Consider the following 19,339-nt stretch of genomic DNA (forward strand, 5'->3'; position numbering starts at 1 on the left):
ACTAAGAAATTCTCGACTAAGACAGCACTTTTATCAAATATCGGTGAGATGAGGATTTTTAAAATTTTTTGCTCATCTGCTCCCCACCCTAGTGCCCCAATGATCCTCCCACCCTTAAAACCCAGTGCCCAAAAGACAACAATAAAAAAGAAAATACCTAACCCCCTAACCCATGAGAAACCCTCCTTACCAATAGGCACAGCCTTTTGGCTCCCCCTCCTGGTGTATGCCGGGCTTTATTAAAAATCCCCTAAAAAAGCTTTTTTTTCATCCTTCGTCTCCCCTTGTTTTTTAACTCTAAAAAAAAAAAAAAAAAAGAAAAAGAAACTACTCTTACTCCTACCTCTTCTGGAATAGAAGTTACTACTTCCGTTTATCTCTCTGGTCTCCCTTTATCTTAACTACCAAGGAGTCTGCCACTTCTACTGACTTGATCTGATACATGTGGTTATTCCACATAACCCGGAGCTGTGCAGGGAACTTAAATTTTGCAGTTGCCCCTAGAGCATTAAGCACCTCCAACCTCTTTCCCAGTTCCCATTGCCTGACTGCCGTAATATGGGAAACGTCTGATCTAATTTGGAAAGAAAACGAGTTGAGGGTTTTGGATGTTATCGATTTCTCTTTCAGGGCTTGTGTCAAGATCCTTTCCTTAACAGTAAATTATAAAAAATTGATCAGGATTTTCCTCGGCTTTTGATGCGCAGGGTTCCTCCGGAAGGGGTCCCGATGAACCCTTTGTATCTCTATGTTCAAGTCAATTTCATCCGCGCCTTGCAACACCGTATCCCTCAGGAGCCTGATCACAAACCCTTTTAGGTCTGCGCCCTCTTGTGCTTCCGGTACATTCAACATTCTTAAATTATTTCGTCTTGAGTGGTTCTCAAGCCGTTCAATGTCCTCCCTCATCTCCATATTCTCTTTGGACAATCTCACTATATCACTTTCCACCATGGAAATTGAGCTCTTCATCTTTGGTAACTCATTTTCCATAGCGTCAGTTCTCAATGTGACTGCATCTATCCTTACTGAGAGTGCCTCGCATGAGGCCTGTATCGCTGCCTGATTGGCTTCTTAAATGGAAAATCTATTAGCCAACACCGCTTGATTACTCTCAGATATGGTAAATCTGGAATTGATGTCATCCTTCATTGTTAGGAGAATATCCACTAAAGAGGAAAAAGAAAAAGAGGAGGGAGTCGACTGATGGCCTGAAGATATATTAGCATAGGCAATATGAACGTTCGACGTATCCGGCTTATCTAAGGCTGAAATAGTAACCGGGACAGTGGCGCTGGTAGCTACACCGACGGAAGTCGTGGTGATAGAGACAGAGTCAGTAGTCCCCCTGACACTAGGTCTGTCCCTCTCTGGAGCTGATTCTCTAAATCCCTCTTCAGCGAGGACAGCGAAGGAGTTTGATAATCTTATCTCAGGATGTATCCTCACAATCTGCTCCTGAGAGGAATCTATAGCTGCTGGAGATACTACTTCATTAAGAGCCTGACAATGCTGCATTGTCAGACCCTTACGCTCCTCAAGATTCTTCACTGCAATTCCATCTTTTATGGAATCTGTAAGTGTAAGTGTGGTAGTAGCTGCAGCTGTGCTGGAGGCCATGACCTTGTAATAGGTTTTAAGAGATGGCGTCACTCGGATTTTGGAGGGAGGAGCGTTCTTAGATTTTCCTCTTCTTCGCACACTAGTTGCGCTGGCCGGATTCTTCTTCTTTAGGGAGGCACAGGAACTATCTAATGGCTCTTCGAATGTTTGGCCTTTTTTGCTCCCAGGCCTTATCTCTAAAATCGGGGGAGAGGTCCTCAGCGGGTATTGAGAGGGTTTCAGTTGAGGGTCCAGGACCAACCTAGCACGCAGAGCGTATCTGTTCCGGCAGGAGGCTTTTACCCGTGGTAGTATTTTTTTTCGTAGAAAACTCTCCGTACCATTCACCACCTCACCGCTCTCCAACCCCCCCACACTCTCCTGGCCGGAGTTATCAGGGCACCCGGGAGCAACTTCCATCCATCCACTAACACTCGGCGGTACACACTCCACCGCCTCCCAATAGGAACTACTCCCCTCCCTAAGAAAGCGTTTCTCGCCCCACTCCAACCAAGGAAGGTCGTCGAAGCTGGATTTTACCCTAAACCAGAAAATAGAGGTTCCACCATGGAGACAGACAGCTTCCCCACCACCTCCGACTCCACTGACTCGCACCGTCCTTACTTGATCAACCGGAAACGCGATACATCGATAGAGCCTTCTCACCGCTATGGCGCCGTTGCCAATCACTCGTTGAAATCCTCCAATCCGAGCCGGAACCCTCCTCCACCAGCTCCGGGCAGCCAGCACTGCTAAACGCGCGCGGCTAAAAATGCCGCTGCATCGATCCGTTTTTAAAGCTGACTCGTGTAGAGAGTAGAGATAAATCCTTTACCCCCAGAGACAGGAAATAAGAAAACTAGCAAAAGGGGAGCAGGCCCTTTAGCAAAGGGAAAGAAACACTGTTAAATTACATGCCCGACATCTCCGAGAGAAGAGCCATGACCGTTTAGCCTACGGCCGCCATGTTTCTCAGCGCTCCGCTCCGCAGGAGTCACTGCATGGGATGAATACTATGTGGGATGACTTCTGATTTCTTTGTCTTGATCTTCAGACCCACTTGCATTGCATTGACGTTGTGGCGAGACATCTTTTTCTGCATATGCTGGTGTGTGTGTGAGGCAGCAGGGCTACGCCATCCACATAGTCAAGGTCCTCCAGTGTAGAGAATAAAGTTCATGTGATGCTTTTAGCTTGGTCTTCTGTTGTGCATCACATCACCCAGTGGATTACTGAATTGAAGAGCAACACTGATATCGCACATCCCTGTCTCATACCAGTCTTGACGTTGAAGCTATACTTACTATCTCCCACCTTGCAGGTAAAATTATCAAAGAAACTCTTTATGAGGAAAACTATCTGCTTCATCATGCCATAGGCTCTCAGTATAGGCTGTCACAGTGGATAGTGTCAAAGTCTTTCTCAAAATCAATGAAGTTGATTTATAATTATCTCTCCCATTCCATGTTCTTCTCTATGATGTTTCGTAGATTAAGGACAAGATCAACACACCCTCTGCCCTTGTGGAACCCAGCCTGTTCTTTCCTTAGCTACTTGTCCACAGCAGAATAAATGTGCTGTGGAGTGATTTTTGCCAGGAGTTTATTGATAGAAGGTTATTCTGCACGAGTTGTTACAGTTGGTTAATGCTCAATTATTTGTAATCTTGGCGATGATGCCTTAGTTTGAGTAATACAGAACTTTCTTTTCATCCCAAATTGATGAAAACAGTGGTTGGAGGATCTTGGCTGTTGTTTCAGGGTCTGTCTTGAACATTTCTGCATTCAGGTTGTCTTTGCCAGAAGCTTTTTCATTCTTTAGAGATCATATGGCAGTGATGATTTCATCTTTCTGTGGTGTGGTGGTGTTGGACTTGGCCCTCAGTGCAGGGTCACCCTCAACATTTTGCCTTCTCCCCTTCACAGTTTACTGAATTTGTTTTTGTTGTTTATCATGACTCACTTTCCAACTGCTAATCAGTGCTACAGTGCTTGTGCTCACTCATTTAAACATGGTAAAATTGTCTTATGCCCTAATGGCACATTTAATTTACATGCAAGACCCTCGTAAAGTGGAACTACATGCACCCAGAGCATGTAAATTAAATGCTACTAGTTGGATTAAAGCACCTATTGTGCCACCCACTAAAGTAGCCCTTTAAATCATGTTTCAGTTATGCCATTACAGCCTGTAGTGCAGTTTTTAACTGCCAATTTGACCTGGTAAAATAAACCTTTTGGCATACCAAAACCTTCCTTTATAGAACCCATAAGTCATCCCTGAGACAGGCCCTAAACAACTTATAGGACATGGTGCATAACTTCTACATTTGTTTTTCACTATTTAAGACCTACCACTCTCATAGGATGGCATTGGATTACCTTACTAAATGTAATAAGTGCTAACGTTTCATTGGGAGCAGGTAGAAATGTAATTTTTGATGTCAAATGAATTGTAATTCAAAATCATTTTTAACGGTTAAGTCACAATTCTTAAAATTTCCCTTTTAGAAAGGTGACATTTTCTTGTTCTTACCATTTGATGCCTGCAGCCTGTGTCCTGGGTCACCTACCGTGAACAGTTGGCAACTGGCCTTTGTGTATTCCTCCCAGACAGTGAGACAAAGAGAAACTGGGTACAGGCAGAATGGTCCACCTGCCAGGTTGGGAGGTGAGGAACTGTTTCATTCCCCACCTATATCTCAAATGGGTGCTTCTAGCACAGTCACAAAGGAAATTGACACCCGCCTTTTGTCCCCCTAGACCACTTGGAGCCTGGGCACAGGAAGGGAATTTCCAGAACCAGATGTTGGGGTAGTCTAGAAGTTTCCTCACTTCAAAGACTGCCACCAGACTAGACCCTCAGACCAACTCTTCAGTTCTCTCCTGGACCTGCGGAGGGCACCGGAAGGACAGCCTTTTACTTCAGAGTACTGCCCTGCTTCTACCAGAGGACAGCCCTGCTGCTTGAACCCTGCCTGTACCATTAGATGACTACCCTGCTGCTTGAGACCTGCCTTGCTATTTGAACCCAGGACTACCAGAGTGACACCAAGGGATAGTTGTCTGGCTTCCTTGGTGAGCTACAGGGACATAACAAGCTCCATAAACCTTGAACCGTGCACCTGACCTTTACCTAGAGTAAAAACAGCCCCCCAAAGTAGTACCCCAACAGTCCTGGACCCTTGGATATGGTGCTAAAGGTGCTCCTTCTGTCAAAACCTAAAACATGGTACTTAGAAACATTTTCACCAAAAGGTGGGGTGAGAACCAACTGGAGACTGGGACCTACCTGCTTGCTGATCTGCATGAGGTACATCGCTGGCCAGCCTCACTTTGCAGAAGTTCCCTCTACATTCTTGTCCACAGCAGCAAATTCTATTAAATAGGACCCTTCCAGAAGGAGATCCAGCCTCGTGGAGACTTCTCCGGCTGTAGCCTGCATCATCGTCCCACTAGAGGTTTTTGGCTTCCAGAAAAAGTGACAAAGCCCAAAGGTAGAAATCTTCACCGCTCCCGATAACGCCTCCTCCTTTGACACCGCTGAATGTCTTGCCCTGCTGAACTTTGACTTTGCAGGAACTATTCTTTGAAATTTCTCCAAAGTCTGAGGGTTAGCAGGAAGCGGGCCCAATCCACCTCGTGTAGGCCAACAGCACTCCATCGCGGTCATCCTTAACTTTTGACTTTGCTCCAGTCTCGGGCAACCAGATACCAGCAGTTGGCTGTTTGATCTTTTAGGTGCTATTTTTCACAAAAAAGTTTAAAAATCCATAACTCCGTTTTTACTGATTGGATTTCATTTGTTTTAGTATTGTTTTATTTATTAAATTCTACTCAATTTTTCTAAATGTTTCTAAATTGGTTTCGGATTTTCTTGTGTTGTGTTTTTACTTTGTTACTGTTTGTGTGCTGCATGAATACTTAACACAGTGCCTCTAAGTTAAGCCTGACTGCTTTTGTACCAAGCTGCCGGATTGTTAAGCACAGGTTAGTTCAGTGTCTTTTGCTTTATTAGTAGAATTAGTGGATCCTTGAGGCTTGCTAACCCTGCAATTCAGGTAGGGAACAATCATAGGTTCACTAAATGGCTTGGAATTTCTAAAAATACGAACTCAGTAGCTTTATTATACAAGAGTTTTTACAACCTTTTTGAGCCTTACATTAATTGTACGGTCAATCAGATTCCTTTTGTTAAGCTTCACGAGCAATTATTTGCTGAATTAAAGGTTAATTGCTGGAAATTTGTTTATTCAAAGATCCCCAGAAAGATTGGCCCATCTCCTTGGTTCACCCAGGAGTGCCGCATGGCCAAATCTAAATTAATTATAGTTGTCCGGCTAAGCAGTCCCTCTGGAGTTAAATTTGCTAGAGCCAGCTAACAGAGGACCCTGTTCACTTTCAAAGCTAATTGGGAGGAAACAAACTGGTCAGACTTACTTGAGGCTTCTAAATACAGGGATGTTACTTTATTTTTGCATACTATTGCCCATAGGAACTCTAAGATTTTACCCCTACCATATACCATATTGAACCATCCAAGTGGGAGAATCATTTTGCACAACTATACTATATAATCACCATGGGTTGATGTCCCCCAAGGCATTGTTCATGCAGTAGTGAGTGATAATCTTTCACTTCCTCTGCATACTGACCTTTTCTCCATGACTGAAACCCTGGCTGCCATAGAGAGTGTAAGACCAGGTAAGGCTCCTGGGTCTGATAAAATACTGGGAAATGTATTCCAATTGGAACCATCAATTTGGGTACCTGACATTGACATGTTTTCCAGCTCTGTCATTACAGGTACCCAAGTTCCATCCACCTGGATAGGGGACGAAATAATACCAGTTATAAGAAAGGGGACAAAGGTCTTCCCTCTAACTATTGGCCCATAAAACTTTTAGATAAGCTTCAAAAGGTTTTTTCTCACCAGTTCTCCAATAAAGTGAAGGATTGGATGCTGTAAAACAACATTTTGTCACCCTTTCAATCAGGTTTTAGAGCAAATACAGGGATAGTCAAACAGGTCTTCCACTTGACACTGATCTTCTGGAAGTACACTAAATTAACCAGAGATCATCTATATATTGGCCTTATGGATCTAAGAGCTGCATTTTATCTTGTTACAAGATAAACAATTTGAGTAAGTCATGGGAAAGGAGGCCACTCATAGGAACAAGAGCATGATAATCATAAGGCGGAGGAGGCGGACTTAGAGAAGGCGGAGGAGGAGGAATAGGGCCCAACCCCAGACTCTGAAATGGAGCACTCTCAGGAGGAGAAGGACAACTTGCCCACAGGAGTGGAGTCCCCTGCCTGAGCAGGGAGCAGTGTGTCTCCACGCAGCCTGTCCCTTGAGGAACTGGAGGACCGAAAGGCTGATAGGGAGTTTAGGTTGCAGATGGCTAAACTGAGGATGGAGTAGTCAGCCAAGGAGGAGGCAGCAGCGAAGAGAGGCAGCTAAAGACGGGGGTGCTGCAAAGAGGGCCTTAGAAGAAAAAAAGGGCAGAAGCTGCGATTGCCCTAGTCAAGGAAAAGGCTGAGAGGGCCTTAGCTGTGAGAAAGTTAATGCTGCCTCATGACGTGAGTCTTAAGGAGCTGCACATCAAAGCCAAACAAGACTTGGTGTCCAGCAGCAACAGTTGCAGCAATACAGTGTCCCATGGACATGGTCAACATATCCCAAGACATGGTACCTAGATATGCTGCGGGGGATAATATTGCTAAATGATTTTCTGCCTATGAGGCAGTCCTGAGGATGCACAGGGTTGCAGAGAAGGATTGGGGTGGGCAAGCCTCTGGAAACACATGCCTACAGTGAGGAGGGATACCCTTCTTATACTTGAGGTAGCAGACCAGATGAGGTATGCTCCCATTAAGGGCATTATGTTCACTAAGTTTGGACTCCTTCTAAAGAAATACTGCATAAGATTCTAAAATAACCCAATGTTGCCAAACCAGTCTTGGATGAATTTCTCCAGTAAGGCACTGAGTGGTTGGGTGAGGGACAGTAAAGTGAGTAATGTCATTGTACTCTATGACCTGATTTTGAGAGTGCACGTGCTCAGTACTTCAAAGGCTTGCATCAGGTATACATGTTGGACCCTCAGACCAACTCTTCAATTCACTCCTGGACCTGGCGGACACCAGAAGGACTGCATTGTAGTTCAGAGGACTAACCAGCTGCTGGGGGCCTGCGTTTTACCTCAGAGGACTACCTGCTGCTCTAGGCCTGCCTTGCTGCTTGAACTCCGACTAGAAGAGTGACTCCAATACCTGATTGGATGGCCTTCTGTGTGAGCTATAGGAACATAACAATCTCCATAGACCTTGAACCCGGCACCTGGCCTCTGCCTGGAGTGAGTCCTGATCCCCAAGAGGTGCCCAACCCGTCCTGGACCCTCGGAAGGGGTGCTAAAGATGCTCCTCATGCCAAAACCTGTAACTTGGGACTTACCAAAAGTGGCATGAGAACCAACAGGAGACCGGGACTTACCTGTTGCTTCTGTCCTCAAATTCTTCTACCTGGGTGTTCTTTTTGATGCCAAAGGGAACTGCGGGTTTCTGCAAAATTGAAGACTCCTATAGATATGCACACACAGCCAGGTTTGTCTACAGTTTAGCCATGAGCATTGGGAACAAACCAATGGCTGCCCTGTTGGAGGTGAATAGAAGCAAATGTCTCCCTGTCCTCACATATGGAGGGACTTTGGGGGTACTCAAACACTAACTCCCCTCAGAGAGAGCAAAATAGTGTGCTGAGGTGCCTGTTGGGTGTACCTCCATACTGCTTAACCTTTATTGCTCATCAAGAACTGGGCGTGGATTATGTGGAGGATATCATCAAATTGCACCCCCTCACTTTGTGGTGTGCTATTTGGGAGAACCTGCACACTGAATTTAACAGAGAGGATATCCTTGACTGCTTACTAGTGTGAGGGCCCTGAAAAGTCATCGGTTAAGTCAGAATTAACCAAATTTAGGAGACCAGACTTATTTTCTAGCCCTACTATTATGACTAAGCTTGACTTAGCTTGGGTCAAGAAGTCCTTCAAGGACAGGTGCCATCACACAAGAGAGGAATTTGAGATGACAAAATGTACCGTTAGGGACTACATGAAGCTTCAAACCTTTCCTGTGTTTGAACCACACATAGACTGGGCAGATAGCTCTTGGGATAAACTTCTTCTGACCAGATTCAGATTAGGTTTTATGAGGTGGCACCTTGGCTTTCTACTTTGCCAGTTGCCCTGCTAAAGTTTTAGTCTTCCTTGTGAAAAATCTTCCCCTAGAGCTTGCTGCATTTTATTTTTTTATCAATTTTAGAAAGCTTTTACAGAAAAGTTTTTAATTCTAATTGTAAGGCAGAGTGGCATCAGGAGAGGAGGTGATTCCCTGGTCTATTTACAAAAACTCAACTCGCCCTCACTCTGTGTTAATATTTGTGTCTTTGTCCTGTATTGTTCTCCAGGGCTTTCCAAGTTTAAATTGGAGGTGTATTACTAATTCTTGAGCTCTGTCTGTTTACTTAAGTGCTCTTCATAGTTTTTGAGCTTGTTCATTTATATATCTGCTCAGGAGGGGTGCAGCTGAGGTCTTTCAGCACTATATAATGTGCTCTTGTTAGTTTATTTACCTGATGCATTGTTATCTTGTGCCTGCTATTGTATTTTGAATTTTGAACTGATGTTAGTTTATCATTTTTATTGTATTTATTCTTGTAATGTGAATGATTTTTGCTTTTATGGAAACAAGTGTCAAAATTCAAATTAACAAATCTTCACCGCAACTCTGCCAGTGGCTCCCTGATGACGCCTCCTCCTCAGACACCACCATCTGCCTTACCCATCTGCCTTACCCTACTGAACTTTCTCTGCTTCTGAACTTTTCTTTAAATTTTCTTCCACGTCAGAAGAAAATTATGCAGAATCTGGACCATTCAACCTTATGCAACAGAACCATGCTTCATCAAAGTTGGCCTTAAATTTTGACTTTGCCCCAGTCTCACACAACCAGATACCCACGGTTGGCACCTTGTTCTTTTAGATGAAATTTTTCACCAAAGAAATAATTATAAAAAATCATACCTCTGGATCTACTGTTTGTATATAATTCATGTTGATGTCATTTTATGTATTACATTTTACACTAGTTTTCTAAAGTGGTTTGTGATTTATCTGATATCCTGTTTTCACTTTGTTACTGTCTGTGTGCTGCATCAATTCTTAACACTGTGCCTCTAAGTTAAGCCTGACTGATTTCATGTAAAGCTACCAGAGGGTTAAGCACATGTTAATTTGGTGACTTTTGTAGTTCACACTGAGAAGGATTGTGGTTATTGCTTGAGAAGGGTTTACAATTCTCTCAACCAATAAACCAATTTCTTACAGGCGGTGTTCACTTCCAAATCTGTGTCTTCTTCTTGGATATCCACTTCGCTTATTGGTACTGGTCTGTTCAAGAATTCTTTGAAGTGCTCGGTCCAGTGCACTTCCTGCTCTTTCTTTGTTGTAAGTAGTCTGCCTTGCTTGGCCCTGATAGGAGTGTTGTATGGTGCACAAGATTTACCACTGACTATCTTCGTGATCTTGAAGAGCTTCCCCCTTTCTCCTCTTCTGGCTGCCAGATCTGCTTGGTTGGCAAGGTTATCCATGTATGCCTGCTTGTCTACTCGTGTCAATCTTTGGACTGCTCTGTTTTCTTATATGTATTGTTGTTTGTACTTCTTCTTTCACCCCCTAAGATTTGGCCTCCAGGAGTTTCTTTTTTACTACCCCTGTCTTCAATAGCTTGCCATGTGCATGGTCTTATCCATTATTTCCTCTTCTGTGTCTTTATCTTCAGGCAATTTTCACTGCTATTCACATATATTAAAGGACCAGTTCCCATTTCTTGTTGACTGCATCTACAGCTGGTTCATACTGATCATTTGTGTCTGCCAAGAGTTGGAATCGATTTTCGATTTGTAAGATGAATGCCTTCTTGGTCTTTGGGTTCTGCAATATTTGCTACATCAAAGTACTGTTGCCCTAATGTTTTGCGTTTTGTTTTTCTAAGCTTCAGAGAGGTCACTAGATGGTGATTACTGCAGACGTCGGTTCCCTTCCTCACTCTGACATCTTGCAGTGAGATTCTTCTTATCAATAGGTGGTCAATCTGGCTTCTGTCTTTGCCACTGGGTGAGCACTAAGTTTGTTTGTGAATATATCATATATTAATATGGCGGTGGGGAAGAGAGCCCCTCATATCACCAGACCATTTGTGGAGCAAAACTCCATAAGTCTTTCTCCCTTATTGTTCATTGTTCCACATCCTTCCGTTCCCATGGCTTAGATTGCAGCCTTGCACTAGGCACCCAGAACTTCTTTCATCCTGGCAGTATTTCCCTAGTGCCTTTGACTACTGTCAATAATGCATGTCTCATGCAGACACTCAGGAAGTCCCTCTTGACCCCGTAGATTTAGTGGTTCTTGCTACTGTTTCCATAGCAAATGCTTTTTATTGGACAAGGTTGTTAGTCTTGTTCTCAACCATCAACCTGGAGGACCAGTGGATCGCGCTTGACCCTACCAGGAAACTAAACTCCCGCCAGCATAGCTCTCCAGGTCACTAAAACATGCAAGGCTCTCGACCACTTTCAATGTGGCGATCCTCTGAGGAGTCAGCTCACGCTGGCATCACTGATAAATAAACCCTGATAAAACTTTGAAATGGATATCCCTTTATTCACGTGTTTGCAGAACATTTATTACATTAAAAAAAAATTACATAGTTTTTGAGAATATTAATCGTTTAAACAGCCTATTCCATATTTCTACTCAACTAATGCTGGTAGACTTTTAAAAACTTTAGATGCCCAGTGATAAAAACCGATGTCATCCATTCACACCTGCTTCAGATGTTCAAGCACTTCTGCCTCATATACATTAAATAAGATTGTGGTAGACCCAGCCAAAAAACACTAAGGGCCCGATTCACAAAAGTAATCTGAGTCAAAATCCTAACTTTACAACTTTCAGTATTCACAAAAGGCATTTGGGAGTAGTAAAGTTAGGATTCCTAACTTTACTACTCCTTAACTGAGAAAAATCTTAACTTTACGACTTTCGGTATTCATAAAAGGCATTTAGGAGTAGTAAAGTTAGGATTCCTAACTTTACTACTTCTAAATTCCTAAACTGAGAAAAATCCTGAGGATTCCTAACTACTTCTAAATGCCTTTTGTGAATACATAAAGTCAAAAAGTTAGGATTTTGTCTCAGATTACTTTTGTGAATCGGGCCGTAAATATGTAGGGATTGTCAGTCCCTCTGACATCCAGTGCGGACCTTAGGCAATTTTGATCGAAACAATCTATGGCCTGATGTAGAAAGACTGTTTAGAAAACTAAATGTCACAAATTGGGTACAAGTTTTTGCAATAAGTTTTTAATTTTAAGATTCAACCTATAAACCACAGCCCGTTCCCCCCCAAGATTGCCCAACAGAATTCCCAAAATGGAAGCTGTCCAAGACTGACAGATTCCCGATTCCTTTAGCACGTATTTTGAGCTGTCGGAGACATTTCAATGTTTTGCAACCATAGTTGAGGTAAAAAAGCACTGATACATGCAAATCCAAATCACAATTAAGAGGGTCTCTTTCACACCAATTCTGAATTGCGATTCGGAATGAGTCAATTAACCCATTTGTGAGATCTAAATGTTGTTTCAACTCTCAAAATTGGTTATGTACATAGCAAAAAGCCATTTTGCAGTCACAGCTGTATATCAGGCTCCTAATTCTGAGTTAAGATCAATAAAAAAACTGGAGAGGTTCACAATCTCTCCTCTAGTCGGTGGCTTTGCTATGATAATATCTTGTCATGGGCAGAAGATTAATTATGGAAACACAAGTTCAATACAGGTAACAAATGTCTCTGCTCCACTCAATCAATTCAATTTCAATTACAACAGCATCATTTATAAATAGAAAGCAATTAGAGCGTCTCTCTAATATTACAATACCTCATAAACAGCAAGGTTTTGAAACCAGAACAATGAAGTGATAGCTTGCGTACATCTTTTGACAAGTAGATGAAAACAAGCAGTGGCACAGCTAATAGGTTTCGCTTTGCAAATTCTGTGATGCAACATTGGCCGCCATCTTGAAAATAGAGAAAATATGTTTTCAAGATGGCTAACCACTATTGGCTTTGCTAATGCTGCTTCAGTTTTAAAATCACTAGGCATTGTCAAAGCCAATAGCAGCGAGAATGAGGCAGTGTGGATCGAAGGAGACAATAGAGGAAGGGGCAAGATAGTGAGAGAATGCCAGGGATGAGAAGAGGTATGGAGCAAAAGAGACAAAGAGGTAGAGGAGAAGAGACAGAGAGAGAGTGTGGCCTACCTCAGATACGGTCCACCAACCCTAAGTATTTTTTGAGATTCATCTAAGCAGGAACTCATATATGCTTCTTTAGTCTCATTTACCCATCATATTATGAATGATAATACACTAAGGGGCGGTAGTTAGCGGCAGTTTTCCTAACATGGCCTACCACCGAAAACTATCGCCCTGTTAGTGATGTATTTACTGTATGTCGCTACATGGCGATAGTTTCAGGTAGCCGCAGTGAAAACTGCAGGCAATACTAGCGTGAAGGAGATACAAATTCTGACGTTAGCGGGCGAAAACTGATGAAAGACCCATTAGCGGCAAAAAAACTCACGTTAGTCAGCCCAAAATGACTTTTTTTGCCTCTAGAGGGAAAAATAGCTTATTCGACCACCTCCAATGAAAATAGAAAACAAAACCAATGGAATGCAGAATGGAGCAGTCAGGGCCAAGTGCAGCACAGAGCAACAACCCCCACCAAACCCCCCAACAGCCAAGACAACCAGCCGGAGTCCCAGAGGAAGAGGAAATTCAGGGCTATATCTATGAAAAAAGGTGCATCGCTGTGCAAAACCAGTGATCCATCACTTCTCATTGCACCCTCCTTGCAACTCCATGACATCCAAAACCTTGAAAGCACACACAGTTCCCAGACGGCCCAGAGGCCTCGCTGGGCCTGAGCCTGGGACCTGGAATGGGATGCAGAGGTGCTGTGGAGTCGCTAAGCCGTGGCAGTAGACATTGAGGCATAGCAATCGCCCTTACCTGGTGGTGAAGTCTGCCAGGTTGCATGGAGACACGTTGCTGACCTGTGTGAGAAGACCACCTTGCGTCACTTGGGGCTGTGAATGGTAGAGGTTGTCCTGCACACCAACTTAGGGAGGTGTGCATCGCATACTACGATCCACCACTACACCGGGGTGCACGGAGGCGATAACCAATGGTGGGCGGCACCTCTCTGCACCACAGGCCGGATGATGTTGCGCTGGCTGGGTGCTCTGGAGCGTGAGGCACCTGAGCTGCACCAAACTTGTGTGGCAGGAGCGCTGCAACTTCACACCTAAGGGCTCCCTGTTGCATTACTTGCCTTGGAAGGTTCCCCACCGGACTTGGTGGCCACTGCTGTACCCAGGCATGTGAAATCCCGCCTGGCTAAGGCTCCTGCTGGCTGAGTCAGAGGTTTGGAGAGAGTGCAGCGGATTGTGCCACGGTGTTAATGTCCAGGTGTGACGAGTAGAGGAGGAGGCCCGGAGATCGAGTCGCCCAGGCCTAGCACCTGTGGGTGACGCACCCCCATTGGCGACTAATCCGCTATGGTGGAAGAGCGTCGCCCCACTGCTTTCAAGCAGTGCAAGAAGAGGAAAAATATTAAGATGATGATAAATTTCTGATGTACTCATGCTATGTTTCCTTTACGAGCGGGAGGGTGGGTGGGGCTGCTCTACTCATGGAGCAGGGCAGGGGTGGAGTGGTATGCCCACTCAAGTGTGCAACGACTGTTTGGTCGGCCCTCTCAGGCCACCCAAAGCAGTCATGCGCACTTCCCTGTTTGCAATGCAGGCTGCATTACAGCCTGCATGGAGAACATGACCACCCCTCCAGACCTTGGCTGAACTCCTTGGCACGGCACTCAGGAACAATCACAACGCTGCATTGCAACGCTTTGATTGGCTTTAGGGAGGGAGCCTGGCTGCCTGCTTCCTGTTCCTGGAAGCACACTCAGGAGAGCAGGAGCACAGAAGACGCGGAACCCGGCCTCGAGGTAAGAAGTTATATAAAATATATTCATAACTCCCGCTCTTCACAAAGCCCCACCCACTCCAGGTTCTTGTCCCACGTTTCGCACCTCTGAGCTGTCCAGTCCCCCTCACATCACTACATTATGGCAGCCGCTGTGCGTCCATGCACAGCGGGCGTACCACTGGTGCGCCAAAGGCAAGCCCGTCTGCGTCCATCCGCCCCGGACCGCACCCAGCACCAAGGATCCTTCCTTTCGGACACTCCACCAATACAACGCTAGCACCCTCCTTGCCATCAACCCTGGACGCCAGACCAGCTTCCATCTAGCAACACTGTAGAATTCTCTTGCACCCTGAGCCTGTCGAAATTGCAAATGCACCTTCTGCCACATCAGTACATGAGTGCCTCCTGCCGCCCAGCCGACCGGCTCAACTGCATCCTCCTCAACTTGCGATCCCTCCACAAACACGCAACATAAATCTGGGGACCTCCTTGATGCCACCTCTTCAGACATTGCCTTCTTCACGGAAACCTGGACCAACCCCTACTCTGGAACGGACTTCCCATCACCATTCACAACGGCTACAAATTCACCCGCACTGACCACCCCGAGCGGCCAGGAGGAGGCATTGCCATTATCTAAAAAAGGCAGACTCTCACTGACCATGCACTCTAAAGACCCGACGGTGACCATGGAACATCTCCACTTCCAGATCCGGACCAACCCCAACACCACCTTCTGAGGGACCTTATCAAAAAGCCCCCCGGGCCATGAACCCCCATATAACGATGCCATTGTAGACCTCATCTCACCTTAGGCTCTCCCATCCACCGACTACATCCTACTCGGAGACCTCAAGTCCACCTGGACAATCCCAGTGACCAGAATACCTCCCTGCACCTGGGGAACATCGCCAACATCGGACTGAAGCAGCTAGTCACTGCATGGACCCACATAGCCTAACACACGTTCGAGCCCATCTTCTCCACCGGGGGAAACTTCAACTACAGCCACACCACAGGACTCTCCTGAACCAACCTTATTGTTTACATCATGCCTTCACCACACACCACCACCATCATTGACCCCCCCATTGCGGTTGGATCAAGGCCACCAAAGGACTACCCGTCAACTCCCTCAGCACCACCACTCCACCAACGCTTACAGAAGCCAACACCACAGCGCACAACCTCCACCGATGGATCTCCAACTGCGCCAACACACTGGCACTTCTCAAGAAAAGACCATGCAAACAACACTCCAAGAGGGCCAACTGGTTCACTGCTGCCCTCCACTAGTCCAGACCCACCTGCAGAGGTCCCGAGAAGAGATGGAGCCACAACATCAATCAACTCCGTAAGACAATCAGCCGTGCACCATGGCGCAAGGGTGGCTGCGTTGGGGCAGGGCAGCCATTGTGAGCCAACTTAGGAGTAAAAGACAGTGGGGCATATGCGTGACCTTGTGAAGCCCTGTGCCACATTATACCTGAATCAGGTATGAAGTATGCAGGGGGGGCGTTCCCACACAACAAAGCCTCATAGGAGTGGCGCAGTGAAATCCATCCGATTTCACTGCAACAATTGTAGGACGCCACTGCGTCAGTACCTTATGCCTGCCTCATGGCTGGCGTAAAGGTGACGCAGTGCCACAGGGATAGGCTGACCCCATGAATTGCTGGAGTTGTGTCATGCTGGTGCCACAACTGCAACAATGTGTGACTTTTGTGCTGACAGATACGTCAGGATTCCAGACGTATATGTCATTAATTGTGACATGAAGCACTGTACAGTAAATACAGTGCATCTATGGTGTTGCAAGAAGCGCGAAGTGAAAAGTGTTGCAACGCTGTTTTGTCTCAGTGATGCAACACTTTTCATGAATGAGGCCCATGAATGCACCCTATCGTATTGATGGTGCACATTCCTGCCCTGTAGTTTTGTCACAGGGCAGCAACATTCCTTTCAGCATTGTCCAGCACCAAAACCTTCTGAAATGAGGCCCCATTTGTTTGCGCCTTTTATAAGACCAGCTATTTTCTGGTCTTGAAAAATTGCTTTTAACTAGAGTAAGAGGCAGTCTTTTTGGTTTTGCACCATTCAAGGAATTCCTTGTAAATATCACGAAGTGGGGTTAGTGGCTGTTTTTGCACGGGAATGCCTACTTTGCATCTCATTTTTGTTAGATCCCGCTAACAGAATTGGCGATCAGAAAATCACATGTTAACACGGGAAAACTGCAGCTAACTGCGGTTATCGACAACTTGTACATACAGGGATGAAAAAAAGCCGCCGTAAAGTCGAAAAGTAGACGCTACAGCTGCCCCTAAATGTGTATAATATCTTTGCCCAACAACCCAAAAACTGCCATTATGAACCAGAGACAATACACTGGGTAAGCATATAACTTGCTTACCCTCCCTCTATCAATAAGTCCCGGTAATCTGGACGGGGATTTGATTTGATTTTAAATGTGTAAAGCGCAGCAATTACCAAAAGGCGTCAAGGCGCTATAGATCACCATCCAGAGGAACCAGCTCATACTCCAGAAGTAGTAGGTAACTACAAGGAGAATAATCATGTCTTAAGAGCCTTCCTAAAGGGCAGAAGATGAGGAATGGCCGTTATTTAGCCTTTGGTAATCTTTCTAAGCCCATATTGAGCGCTGCCTATGTATTAACTTTTTTAACTGGAATGAGGCTGGCTTTGCCTCAAAATTTCAATTGAAGGTTGGCAATCCCTCATGATTATGTAATAGTTTTTATGCAGGAAATGTGGGAAGTAAAAGAGGTGGTATTTAATGGTTATACGTGTTTTAGCCAGCCAGCCGTACCTTCGCCAGCTGGGTGTGCCAAAGAGGGGTTATCAGCCTGGTGTGAGGTTAATATTGGCTGTTCAATCTCACCCATTTCTTCAGGACAGGGCGAGTTACAGGCGTTTTGCCATTGCTGGAAATGTAAACATAGGGTTTATATGGTGAATTTTTATAATAATAATTTCTCTAGCAAGGGTGACTGTACTTTTCGGTGTATGTTCTCAGTAATTGACTTGTTAGCTGAAAAGGAGGCTTGGGCCGAATGCCCTTTTAATTTTGTAGTGGCAGGTGATTTCACTGTTAAGTTAGGGCTTTTGCCCACCCTATCACCAATAATCTTTGACCCTCTTGCATGTGAAGTTGATTTTAATGCTATGGATGCTCTAGGTTCCATACAATAGCTGCTATGTTTTCCATTGGGTCAATATTCCTCCACAAACATCAACATTCGCTCATGTGACGAGCAATCAAGTCAATCTTTATTGCATTTTGTTTTCTTTTGTGGTTATTATTAGTCAATTGACAAGGATGTTTTTATTACCGCTGTTGCGTAGGCGTAAATTCTCTAAGTGCAAACCCACCTTATTCTTTTTACAGCAACTTAATGATTATGACATATGTTTCTTAGCTGCTTGCTTTTTGAAGAGCATTTTAACACAAAGGAGAAGCATGCTGTTTTAAATATAGTGTTTGTATATATAATGGCACTTTGAGCTGCTGGTCTTTTACTATGATGATGAATTTTGATTTTTGTATCTTAAATTCCCCAGAGTTGATGTTGTCCAATGCAATTTGGAAAGGTGGCCAATGCTAATATAAATATATTGGTAGTGAGCCCCTTTGTATTATATGCTGCAATTTACTTATGAAGCTGCTGAATTAAGATCCACACACTCTTACCTCTTTAAGTGGATGTTTTTAATGAATATTACTTTAGAAATGTTGATCCTTTTGTCTTTTTTTTGTATGTTTTTACCCATGTATCTTTTATGATCGGCTTGTGGAAGATCGAATAAAGATTAATTAATATAACTCAATGTTTACACAGCCTGGCGCATCACATGGGGTGGACCCAGATCTTCCGTTCTCCGAACACCACTAGTAATACCATAGAGAAATTTAGGTGAGCATAGGAATACATTGAGTGCCACCTTTTGCAATGCTGTATCTTTATGTGTGAGGGTGATCTAAAATAAATTGGTACATTACCCTTGTGGCGTCGTCAATAATGTTATTAATTCCATGCATGTTCCTGTCTTCGTTTCTATCAGGCTAACATAAGAGGTTACGCATTGGTTACAGATAGGTGACAATCTTTCAATCTTCCCTTTGAGGAGAAACCACATAGAGAAGATTGGAAGGGTCTCTAGGTCCCAAAGAAAGCCTAATGATATAGTACATTTACAGGGGTTGAAGCATGTTGACCAACATATTGTAGTGAGAGAGGAACCTAATCGTTGCCAATCACCTTACTCCTTTTCCTGTCTTAAACATTGTATAAGGCAGGCTCAATTGAATAATCACACATTTCCTATCTTAATAAAAGTTTAATACCTTCTCAAAACTCTTTACCTTTCACTACAATTTCTCCACGAGAAAAACAGAATCAGAAAGCTCAGGTTGAGCCCATCCTGCCCTAAGTTGATGATAGTGAAAAGGGCTGCTAGGATAAAGCACGTCATCTAGTGTGGGTGAAGGATAGCATCCTTTATTTAAAATAACCCAATAGGCACTGTGAATAATGACCATGGTTTTCCAATATTCAGCAATGGACCAGTCATAATCTGTAAAATCAAAACATAACC

Source organism: Triturus cristatus, chromosome 3_2, assembly GCF_964204655.1.
Source record: "Triturus cristatus chromosome 3_2, aTriCri1.1, whole genome shotgun sequence".
NCBI classification, from domain to species: domain Eukaryota; kingdom Metazoa; phylum Chordata; class Amphibia; order Caudata; family Salamandridae; genus Triturus; species Triturus cristatus.